A 12,619-nucleotide genomic window follows, 5' to 3' on the forward strand; every position below is an offset into this window, starting at 1 on the left:
GTGAGTGGAGTTCCTGCAACATCTACAGAGAGCATGCTTATTATGAATGTCTGGGCATCTCCCAGTGCTGTAGGTGATATACGACTAGAAATATTTAGATATTGAATTTTCAAACAAAGCCAACCAGGAAAATCTAAAGGACATTTCCTGGGAACTACCTAGAGCTGTCTGTACTTCATTTTACTAGTTGAAATGAGCAAATGCCTTGCTAGCTAGAAGATAAAGGAACAGTTAGGGTGTGCCTTTTAAGGGAGAAGGGACTATATGAAAGAAAAGAGGAGCTTGTATACTAAGGCATTTTCCCCCCAAAATTAATCAGCCATAGAAAATTGGCAGTATTGACCAAAGGATAGTATAGGAATAGGAAAATTCAAATGGTATACTTCTTAGGAAACCTAACTCATAATCCAGAAAACCTGAGTAAATAAATTCATAATATTTAATACATATACTATGAAATTAGAAAATTCATGAGAGAGTATTTGTGAAAATTCATGGGTGAGGAGAAGAATAAAAGGAGTGATTTCAATCAAGATACAGTATACATATTAACTGAAGCATGGTAATTATTTTGCATTTCCCAAAATAATGAGGAATAAAGAAACAAAGATAACCTGTTGGGGTTAATTATATAGAGCATGTTCAGGGAACTCAGAAGAAGTCATAGCTTGGCAGAATGTGGAAAAATCCATGAAAGTATTAGGGAATAGTGTCAGCTATTACAGTCAATATTATTGTTTTGGTTTTTTTTGTTTTTTGGGGTTTTTTTTGCCAGTCCTGGGCTTGAGCTCAGGTCCTGAGCACTGTCCTTGGACTTTCTCAAGGCTAGAGCTCTACCACTTGAACCTCAGCACCACTTATGGCTTTTTTCTATGTGTGTGGTACCAAGGAATCGAACCTGGGTCTTTGTGCATGCTAGGCAAGCACTCTACCCCTAGGCCAAACCCCCAGCCGTACGGTCAAGATTATTGTAACAACCCTGAAAAATGAGAAGAAAAATAACAAGCTTTAGATCACTCTGTCTTGAGGGTAACAAGAATAAACCAATGCAAGAGGGCATGTGCTTAGTAGAAAAAGTAGCAGGTTCCATTATTTTTCAAAAGCCCTATTAAAGCTGGGAATACCAGCTACTTAAACTTGCGAGCTTGCCTTCTTAGGACTCTGAGATCTGAGACTCAAGGGCAGGAAAGCATGAGAGACTCTTATCTCCAATTAATCACTAAAGTAGTGGAAGTGGAAATATGTCTCAAGTGATAGAGTGTGGTTGGTGTCTTTTGGACAAATAACCACAAAAGCAAGCCTGGTCTATAGAGAAGACTGGAATAGTCATCCAGCAGATAGATATTAGGGACATGAGTTATAAGTTCTCTTTCTGTTTTCTTTTTCTTCATTCAAAATAAGAGATTTTGCTGGTGAATTGAAAATGGTATTGGAGGGGAAAAAAGGAACTCAAGAATTGAGGATTTTTCAGTGCTATAAATTATAATAAGAGAGTCATAGAGGACACTTTAAGAGACAGAGATACACACACTCACACAGAGGAAGTAAAAATTCTCTCTTGAACATGTTATCTCTGGAATACCTATTATATCTCTACTATGTTTTAAATGTTGTTCAGTGCACTGGGGAACTGTCAGGAAGGCAAAATTATGATAAGCTTTAGTGTCTAGAACATAAAACTCCAATACTTACTACAAATCCATAGTGAGTCATATTAACACTTTTGTAACAAGGAAAAATAATGTAAAAACACATTCGTAGTTAAATGTTTATCATGCTATCTGTTACAAGTGTACAAGGTCAGTTTCTATTTCTAAATTATGTTCATTTCCTAACAAGTAAAAAAAAAACTACAAGTGGAAAAAATGTAGGTCAAAAAGGCCCTGTATTATTTAACACCAGATTCAGTCCCTTACAACATTTGAATTATTAACATGATCATCAAAGTCAATGTCCACAGACTACATTTTGCTTCCAACCTCATTCCATTATTCAATTGAACTCTAAAATGATGCTTCTAGCATAAAATGAACAGCCAAGTCCAACTTCCTCACAGGTCTTCAGTCATCACTTCCTGTGATCTCCACGGTATTTCAAGGAGAGTAAATTTGAGGTAGAGAGGTCTGTGGGATTGCCACAGGCCATCTACAGGTCAATTGTAGGCAGTCGAGAACTGGTTTCTTCTTTCCTGAGGCCTGTGTGGTCTGGGTATAATTTTGTAAGGAAAGTATGAAGATGTTACTCGGTTTGTTCCATTTTAGAAAACACTTTCTGTCAAAACAAAATTCGCAGAAACCTCTTTCCCTAGTAAAAAAAAAAAGTAGTAAAAGAAAAAGAAGACATAAAGTAGTATGAGAAAAATAACTATTGGGTTAGAGGCATAGCTCAACTGATACAGCTCTTGCCTAGCAATGGTTAAGCTGAATTCAAATCACAGCACCACGACAAAAGAAAATGATAACTAAGAATAACTACTTCTAATTTAAAGTTCAAAATTTAAAATTCAACTATTGTATTCATATATGATGTTATGTAATTTCAATTTAACAGATTCGCACTTGGTTATTACAGGGAGGTTGATTGCTGTAAGTACATTTTTCAATTTTTAAATATTTCAATTGTATATAACACATATAGAATTTAAATCTTATATCACCCCTAAAATATATGTGTTATTTGTCCCATGTTACTAAAAAGAGAATTAAAGGTAAAAATATGCTGTGATGTCACAAATTACAAACAATACACTGGATTTTGACTCAGAAACTCATACCTACCTGTATATAAAAAATATCTCATTATATTTTGCTCTATTAAAGTTTCCAGAGGTATAGAAAGCAAGGTATTCATTTGGTTAGCAAATCCATATGGAAATGTTGCTCTATTGCTAGTTTCATTTACTAAAGAGAATTTTTTGATTGAATATAATAGAGAAAATAGTGAATTTTAGTAAGACTAGACCTGAACTAAAGGACCATTGGTCTTAAAATCTAGAGTCTGGGGAGGGAAATTACACATGTTTGAATTAGAATGATCAAGTGACTTTTTAAAGCTGTTCTAGTTTCAGGTGATAAAACAGAGTAAATTGTTCAAATGTAACATATAGCTGAGTATTTGAGGTTCCCTTTTGATGTTCTATCCAGATCATCTGTGTTCTAAAAATTATAATTTATTTTATTGGAATTTTTTCATTATTATACTCTCACATGCATGAAACATTTTCATAGGTTTCCAGAAATCTCAAATCTACTCAACTTTTGTGAATTGGTGAATTGAACAGATGGTTAATAACACTCAATACATTAAGGAAAAGTGACAGTCTGTATATTTTGTGAAATGGATTCTAAAAGTCCATAACATTTTTCTTTCAACCCAGTGATTATCTCTACTCTCTTAATTCCATATATTCACACAAAAATATTTGTTAAACCAAAAGAACTCTAATTTTCACAATAATTATTTCAGTCTATTCAGTTTATTCAAATGTTATCATCTCTAGATCTAAAGAAGTCTATGCTTCTAGTTCCAAGCTATTCTTTTTTTGTGGGGAGGATGAGTGGTGACATTCAATTTTTTCAAATTCTTCATGATATCCTACATGACATCTCAAAAAATATCTGGCTAAGACTCAACAAACACTCATCAATTATAAACTTTAAGACAGTGGTTTTTCATAAATTAAGAATTATTATCACTTTTTAGCTGGGTGTCATTGACTCATGCCTGTGTTCCTAACAATTCAGGAGACTGAAATCAGAGGATCATGGTTTGAAACTAGCGTGGGTAGGAAAGTCTGTGAGACTCTCATTTCTAATTAATCAACAAAAGGCTAGAAGTGGATCCTTGGTTCAAATGGACAACTGCCAGCTTTGAGCAAAAAAGGTAAGCCAGAACTCAAGACCCTTAATTCGAAGTATAATACCATTCACCCCCACACAAATTGTTATCACTTTGGGGGACTTTAAAAAATCTTTAAGTAATGGTACAAAGAAGTTAGTATTCATTGATGCAGTTTATGATACAGCTCATTTTGATCAGTCACCTCATTCATCATTATTACCAACCCCTCCCAACCACTCCTTTCCTTTCATATCATAAATTTAAGTTATGCATTGAAATGTTTTTGCAATTTATCAAATCAGTTCATGTGTACAATGCATCTTACTCTGTGGCACTACTTCAACATCTTCATCATCTTTCTAACACCTCTTCCTTTCTATTTCTCAGTTCTGTGGTATGAACTCTTACTTGCCTCCTCCCAGCTTCTCTCGTACTTTTACACACACCCCTGGCTTTTGGAGCCACCTTTTTGATGTATGATCCAATGTTTTTCAATTTTCAACATGTTATAGAATTAATAACTAGAAAAATAGCACATGTTTGGTGGTGTAATGGAGTCAAACTGCTATGAAGTTTCTAAGTGCCTACTCTAAATGTCAGTATATCATTCATCTGTGAAACACATATTGAGTCATGTTAGATTTGCTTGTATCCACAGAAACTACTGAAAAAGAGTGGGAAGAAAGCCTTTACTTCCATGAGGTCCTCATCATCTGTGTCTCTGGCATTGCTTTCATCCTGTCATGCGCCCTCTCACTTTAAGCAAAATTATCGTCATCAAGTGTGTTGCTATCCATTTGGCAGATGATGTTAAATCAATTCAAATTCATCTTATAATTAGACTGACCTTTGAGGTTTAAAAGCTTGAGTGTTTGAGGAGAGTCTGTGGGAAATATTCATATTTTTTTGAAAAATCAATAGGCTATTCTGGTTTGGCTCTCATATTTACTAAGTGCAGAGTGGTATTTTGCAGGGATATTTTATGAGCACAGTATGAGCAACATTTCATTAAGCTATATTTGCATTAATCTAGTGGTTAGTCATGTCTCAAATCAAAAGAGCTGAGATCTCAGAGGTCTTCCCCTATTCCTTGTAGCAATGATATCTCTATTTCCATGCTATAAAAATTCGCTACAGGAAAACATGTTCTCATTAAAGAAAATATATCTTCCCATTGGTTTCCAAGTTGGTAGTCTGAGTCCTATCAAAATAATCAATTTGGAAAAATTCCCATTGTTCCTATTACCAGAGCACATTGTTAAAATGCAATTAAATCATGTTTGTTTTCTTAATGTGCGACCCAAAGCCAAAATTATACCATGGCAAACATGCCAGTAACAAATAGCTTCAGTTACAATGTAATACCTCAACACAAACAAGGAAGAGTCAAGAATTTTAGTTCTGGACATTTCACAACATTTACTGAGTGAGAATTTTTCATGCATGGGCCAGGTTCAATGGGCCTTGGTTTTGTCATATTTGAATAAATTATAGTCATTGATTTGGTCCTACCAAACATCCTTAAGAAAAACTCTAGAATAGGAAATTTTCTTCAGATATTCTTCAGATGCTGCAGTCCAAAATGGAGAATAACATTAAGGTTCCCTAAGCTTAATTTTCTAAGGATCTATGATATCTTAAATGTCAGAATTGCTAAATTAAATCTGAAGGCCTGGGGTACAGGAATTGTCCTTGTTTGGTTGCCTAGTAAAATTGGTCTTCCTCTAGAATAGTTTACATCCATATGTCTTGATATTTCTGTCTATTCTTTACAGTATAAACAAGTCTAATTGTGTTTTCTGGCATGTTTGATTATATATATATATATACATATATTCCTAATTGGAATTAGATATATAGTGATGCAATAAAACAAAAAGCAGCCAAAAAACAAAACAAAACAAAACAAAAAAACACACAATAATGGAGACTCCCATCACTGGCTTGGTGAACTTTACATTCCAGAAGGTGTAATCAGGAAACCCACAAATCCATGCGATCTAAGTAACCGAGAACTGTTTGGCACGCTGAGTATAAGTATGTGAGCCAGGAGCTTATGCAACATTCAGATTCTTTTGATCTTCTATGATATGAATGCCTTACTTCTAGTTTTCCATTTTCTCTCAGAGTTAGATCAAGCTTTCTCTGTCAGGATAGGACCAGGCTTATTCAGGGAACCAGATAGGATTGATAACACAATCCATAAATCCCTGGGGAGTAGACAGGTTTTTTTTTTGCAACTTTCTTTGGGTAATGGGAAATGGAAGTGAACTAAGTATATCAATTTCCTTTCTTAAACTTCTCTACTATGCTCAGATACAGCTTTTCTTTTAGTTCTTTACGGGATCCTTGAACATTTACAGTGAAACAATATATTCTAGGCAACTTGCTTTTTACTCTTTTGGCTCATTGTGTATACAAATATGCTAGAAAAAGGTAAACATTTTTGTTTATTCTATGTGCTTTCCAACACTATTTCTGCTATTTTTGAGGAATATTTCCCAAATATATTTTCATGCATTACATGTGCACTGTACTGTTTTCTTCTTATCTGTCTCCCAGACATTCCACTTGTAGCTTTATTTGCTTACATTACAAAGACTACCTCTGTTGAAAGCACCAGAAGATGAGGAATAGTGATGATGCAGGAAAAAAGAGAGCAGAAGATGACTAGAATTCATAGACCCTTCTGATAATCACTGAATACAAGAAAAACGTCAGCATCAAAGGTTTAGCTTAAGAGTGAATCCCAGAAGACAAATGATGGGCACTCCCCTATTCTTTGTATAAAACAGACCATGACACAAATTAAGAAAAATTATTTTAGCAATCATTTACTTCACAAACCATTTGTAGGCCCAACTTCAAAAACCACTCAAGTCCCCTTTTCCATTAGTCACACTGATAAAAGGGACACTTGCATTCCTGAGACTTGAAATCAACAAGGCAGGAGAAAGTCATTTTCTGAGTTCTAAGTGGAGTCAAATGAAGTGAGTTTTCACAAAGAAGTCCAGCAAATCAATAATGATATATAACAATATACCATACACTTACTATTTATTACATATCACGCATAATAGTTATAGATTAGTATTATGGTCAGTCCCTCTTAGCATAAACACTAATTTGCATGGGAAAGATATTGAGACACAGCACATTACATAGCCTTTAAGTAACATTAAATAGATAGACTGATGATAGATAGATTTGTTTGAGGGGCTGGGAGAATAGCCTAGTGATAGAGTGCCTGCCTAGCATTCACGATGCCCTAGGTTCTATTTCTCCATACCACATACACAGGAAACACCATAACGGTGCTGTGACTCAAATGGTAAAGAGCTAGCCTAGAGCAGAAAGTATCCAAGAACAGTGCCCAGGCCCTGAGTTCAAGCCCCAAGATAGCAAAAAAGGAAAGAAAAGATAGCCAGAAAGACAGATAGATAATGCTTCTCATAATTTTGCATTTCAACTGAGCAATTCTAATGCACCTAATATTATTTCACAAAATCTTGCACTAATCACTAAGTTGAAAGAAACACTGTCATCTCTTGCTAATAAACAACAGGACAATGGAAAAAATTTAATCCAATAAGGAAACACTGCATGTTGAATTCTAGTCCTTATGCTCACATTTAGTTTGTTAATATTTTTATTACAACTTCTATAACTTGGCCTAACTGTGTGCTAATTGTTTTAATCATCACAGCTTCAACTTATATGAAGTACTTGGCCATAATTAGCAGTAGGATATGACAAGCAATGCCTTTCAGGATGATTAGACATTACTGTAATTTCCTAATAAACTCCAGTGATGTTTTATCTTAATTGTACATATTAGTAGATTCTGTACACATTTAATTATCTGCTACATTGATATTCCCATAATTTTAAGCAGTTACGCTAGAATTCAACCAGAACTCACACATAAATTCATAAATGGGGCATAATGTACAAGTTATCATTGCTGTACTGGAGGATGGAAACCACCAATTGACAATGTGAATTTTTTTCAAGCCTATATAGGTAAAAAAAATCAATGGTTAAATTTTACAACAATGTAAGTCATTTGTATCGATCTGAACAATAAATTGTACTTTAGAAACCTTAAATATGTTTCCATATGAATAAAATAATCACATATAAATAATATATGAATATTTTTTCTATTTTGCCAGTAAAATAGATGGTCATTCTTTTAAATGTGCTTTTAATAAGTGAGGAAAAATAAATCATTGTAACATAGTACATTTATGCAAATTATAGTCCAGTAAACCTATTTTTTATTATATGTTCTGCTTTAAACTTTTATATTCAGGGTAGGATGGATTTATATTTTTCCTTTTTACAGGACAATCCTGGGGTTTCAATGCAAGACACTGTCATACCTAAGCTTTTGCTCAAGGTTGGTGCCACAACTCTGCATCCCTCCTTGGCCATTTCCTTTGGTCTAACACTCTATCACTTGAGCTCCATTCCTCATTCTTTTGTGGTTATTTGGAGGTGAGAATTTCACAGACTTTTCTGCCTGGGGTGGCTTTGAATGATGATGCTCAGCTCTCAGCCTCATAAATAGAATTCCAGACAAGAGCAATATTTTAACAAGAATTCAGCATATTTTACTGCTTGTATAATAAATCCCTTCATAGGTAGGTTTTCTTTGTTTCCTCATCTATATTTGACTGCTTTTGTTTGTCTTTATAGCTCAACAAAAAATAGCTCATTGCTCTTTTTGTTTGGATTATAGAAAATATTAAAACTTTATCATGTTATATGTGATACAGAATCAGGGAATGTTTTTATGTCTGTGAAACTCTAATTTTGTACTTTTATATATTAAATTTTTGTCAGACAGTCTCATATTTGCTTTGGGGCATTTATAATTTCTATTTTAAAATATTCTCCCTTCATGTTACTGTTTTAGGTTTCTACCATCCTATATTGTCTGGTTATTTTTCATTCATATAAAATTACTGATTCATGTATGATCATTTTTATTTTTAATTTTATTCTATTTCCTATTGCTTGAGTTTGATCATTGGCTAGTTCCTGTTTTACTTACATAACATCAACAAATTTAGACAGCTTTACTTTTTTTCCTAATATGTTTGTATCAGTCATGTTTTCCATCACTGTGATGGGCTCACAGTATTAGTCTTTGTCTTCCATCCTATCAGGTCCTTTATTCTAGGCCCACGGTGAGGCAGAACACCATGAAGGTGGAACATGTGGCACCTGCTCTTGGAGAGAATTCTGAGGAAGGAAGTACAGGAAGAGGCCATGGAAATGCATAGCCCAGTGGGATGGCCCTCTAGCCCACACTCTCCAGACACCCGGATTTCTACTTGGCAACAAAACTGAATGAATTATGAATTATAAATCCAATAAATTCAAGCTCTCATCTTCCTATAACCTTCCAAAGCATCCAATATATGAATGCTGGGACTCTTTAAATATAAATTATAGTTCTATTCTCATGATTGTTGGTCATGGGACTTGAACTCTGGGCTCGGGCGCTATCCCTGAGCTCTTTAGCTCAAAGCTATGACCCTACCCCCTTGAAATCCAGTGTCAATTCCGGTTTTCCAGTGGTTAATTGGAGATAAGAGTCTCAAGTTCTTTAGTGCCTAACCTGGCTTTGAACCATAATTCTCAGATCTCAGTCTCCTGAGTAGCTAAGACTACAGGCTTATTTTCTTTTTTAAACTTAAGTAGATGTTTGAGTTGCTTAAAGTCATCCCAAAGCAAATGAATCCCCCAAAAACCTGCCCTAATTTTTTCTTCCTGATATAAAAATAATATTGTAATTCATTTTGTGTATGTCACATGTTATTGTATAGAGATTTTAAAATTGTCACACTTTAGATATGTAGTTGGAAATACCAGTGTCTCTTTCTAAAAATGTACAAGCCTTACATCCATGTCATAGTGAAACACTCTTGTTTTTGAATTAGTGTAAGTTTGTAATATAAAAGCATTATACTTTATTCACACGCACACACACAGCACAACCCTTCTAGCATGTTCTTTTTCCTTCCTTCCTTCTTAATTTTTCAAGCAGCATATATTGGGGTTTATTATGGACTAGCAGATATATAATGCATATATATTATTATGTGTATATGTGTGTATACAATTTGTTTTCAACTCTTTTTGTACTGACTTTCTATTTTTTGTCTCGATTTCATTAATTTCTTCCCTAATCAATATGATTTATTTACACCTGCTCAGTCTGAGCTTAGTGTGGGCTTTCTTTTGCTAGAATCTCTCAAAAAACCCCGGAGCATTTATTTGAGTTTGGTATGTATATATCTTTAATAATATATCTTTAATGCTGGGATTGGAACTCAGACATTCAGACTCTATCACATAAACCACAGCCTTAGTCCATTTCACCTTTAGCTTTTTTTTCCAATATCCAATGAGATATTGGGTTTGTGTTCTAAGGCAGGTTCTGACATTCATTTTTCTATATAATCATCACTCTAAAACTTCCAGTGTCTGTAGGATTATAGGCATGTGCGCTTTTAGATTAGCTCTCATTTTTTGGTTGGGCTAGTGTGATAACATCATTCTCCCAATCTCTGCTGCCTGAGTTGCTGGACTTACATATGTGAGCCACTCTGCTCAGCATAGCATTAAATTATTATTTACTTTCTCCTAGACATGTGACATATTTAGGAGCCAATAGCCAAACTTTTTAATAGTAGTTATGTGGTAGCAATAACTTGATCAAAAAATGCCCAACTTTCTTTCTGTCAACATTTGGTCTCAAGTACATCTACAGGTGGTATTTTATTTCTATGGATTAACAGTGTCTTTACTAATGTTATTTCTACTATCACTAATGTCTTGAAATATAATTAGATCAAATGATCAATTCCAGAGAGCCTAAGGCTATTTCAGAAAATTATTTCATAAAATCCTGTCCCCTGAATCCCTTTTTGTTATGGATTTTCACATCATGTGAGGTTTGCCCATGGAAGAAAACCAATGAGACATAATAACAGGGCCGATCATAGAAGGAAACAGAATGTGCAATCTGCTAAACACAGTTGTGGACTCTGCCCTTGCTAAGTGCATGAAGTTAATATAGATGAGGAAGGACAGGACTCAACATGAAAAGCTAAAACTGGGTGAACACAGTGGCTTAGACTTATAGTTACTTCAAATTACTTATAGACTTCAAATTACTAGAAATGTAGTAACAAAGACATACCAGGTAAGACCCCTTCTCAACCAATAGTTAAGTGCATTGATATATACCTCTTATTCCAGCCAGATGGTAAACTGCCATTAAGAAGATAATTGTCAGGAATATCAATACCAAACTTTACACTCCAATATACAACTGTGGTAACCAAAACAGCTTGGTACTGGCACAAGAACAGGCCTGAGGACAAATGAAATAGAACTGAAGACCCAGAAATCAACCCACAGACCTATACTCACCTAATCTTTGATAAGGGAGCCAAAAGAATAGGATGGGAAAAAGACAGCCTCTTGAACAAGTGGTGCTGGCAGAATTAGTTAAGCACCGCAGAAAACTAAAGGTGGATCCTTCTATGTCACTCTGCAACAGAATTAATTTCAAATGAATCAAAAACCATGAGGTAAAAGAAGATGCCCTGAAAACTTTACAAGAAGGAACAGAAAATAACACTAGGTTTCCTTGGCACAGGTAGAGACTTTTTTTTATTAAATACCCAGAAACACAACCAAGAAAGATTGGACAAATAGGACTGCATTAAACAGAAGAGCTTCTGTATGGCAAAGGACATAGCTAGCAAGTTAAATAGAAAGTCCACAGAGTGGGAGAAGATCTTCACTAGCCATACAACAGACAAGGGCCTATCTAAAATATATCCACAGCTCAAAAAATTGAACCTCTTCAAAACAAATCTTCAAAGAAACAACCATCCCATTAAAAGGTGGTCTAAAGACTTGAAGACAGACTTCTCTGAAGAGGAAGTAAGAATGGCTTATAGACACATGAATAAATGCTCCACATCTCTGACCATAAAAGAAATGCAAATCAAAACAACTCTAAAACTCCACCTCACTCCAGTTAGAATGTCCATTATCAAGAAATCTAATAACAACAGATGCTTGAGGGGATGTGGCTAGGAGGGATCACTACTACACTGTTGGTTGGAGTATAAACCCATACAACCACTATGGAAAGCACTATGGTGATTCCTCAAAAGACTAAACATAGATCTGCCCTATGATCCAGCAATTCCACTTCTTGGCATTTACCCAAATGTCCAGAAATAAGGACATACTAAAGCTATTATCACAATGATATTGTTTACCATAGCAAAGTTATAGAACCAACACTGATGCCCCTCAGTAGATGACTGGATCAACAAGATGTGGTATTATGCACAATGGAATTCTATGCTGCCATCACAAAGAATATTATCACTCCATTTGTAAGGAAATGGATAGACTTGGAAAAAATCATAGTAAGTGAAGTAATCCAGACCCAAAGGGACATAGGCTGTATGATTTCCCTCATGAGTAACAATTAATACACATCTAGGACTCTTGTAGCAGAGGATTACAATAGCTCAAAATCTAGGTAACATAAGGTTACATAGGATGAGCCTAAATGGAAGGATCTCTAGGCTATGGAAACAAGAGATTTATCTTGTGTGATTGTTGTTCTTAATGTACTATGTACTCTTCTCTTTTTTTGCCCTTTATTAATCTCATATTGTTACTGTATCTGACTTTGTTGCCTAGAATGTTGTATTTATGTTTATTCATTTATTTGAAA

This window comes from Megascapheus bottae, chromosome 6 (genome assembly GCF_031878675.1).
Source record: "Megascapheus bottae isolate mThoBot1 chromosome 6, mThoBot2.hap1, whole genome shotgun sequence".
Classification (NCBI taxonomy): domain Eukaryota; kingdom Metazoa; phylum Chordata; class Mammalia; order Rodentia; family Geomyidae; genus Megascapheus; species Megascapheus bottae.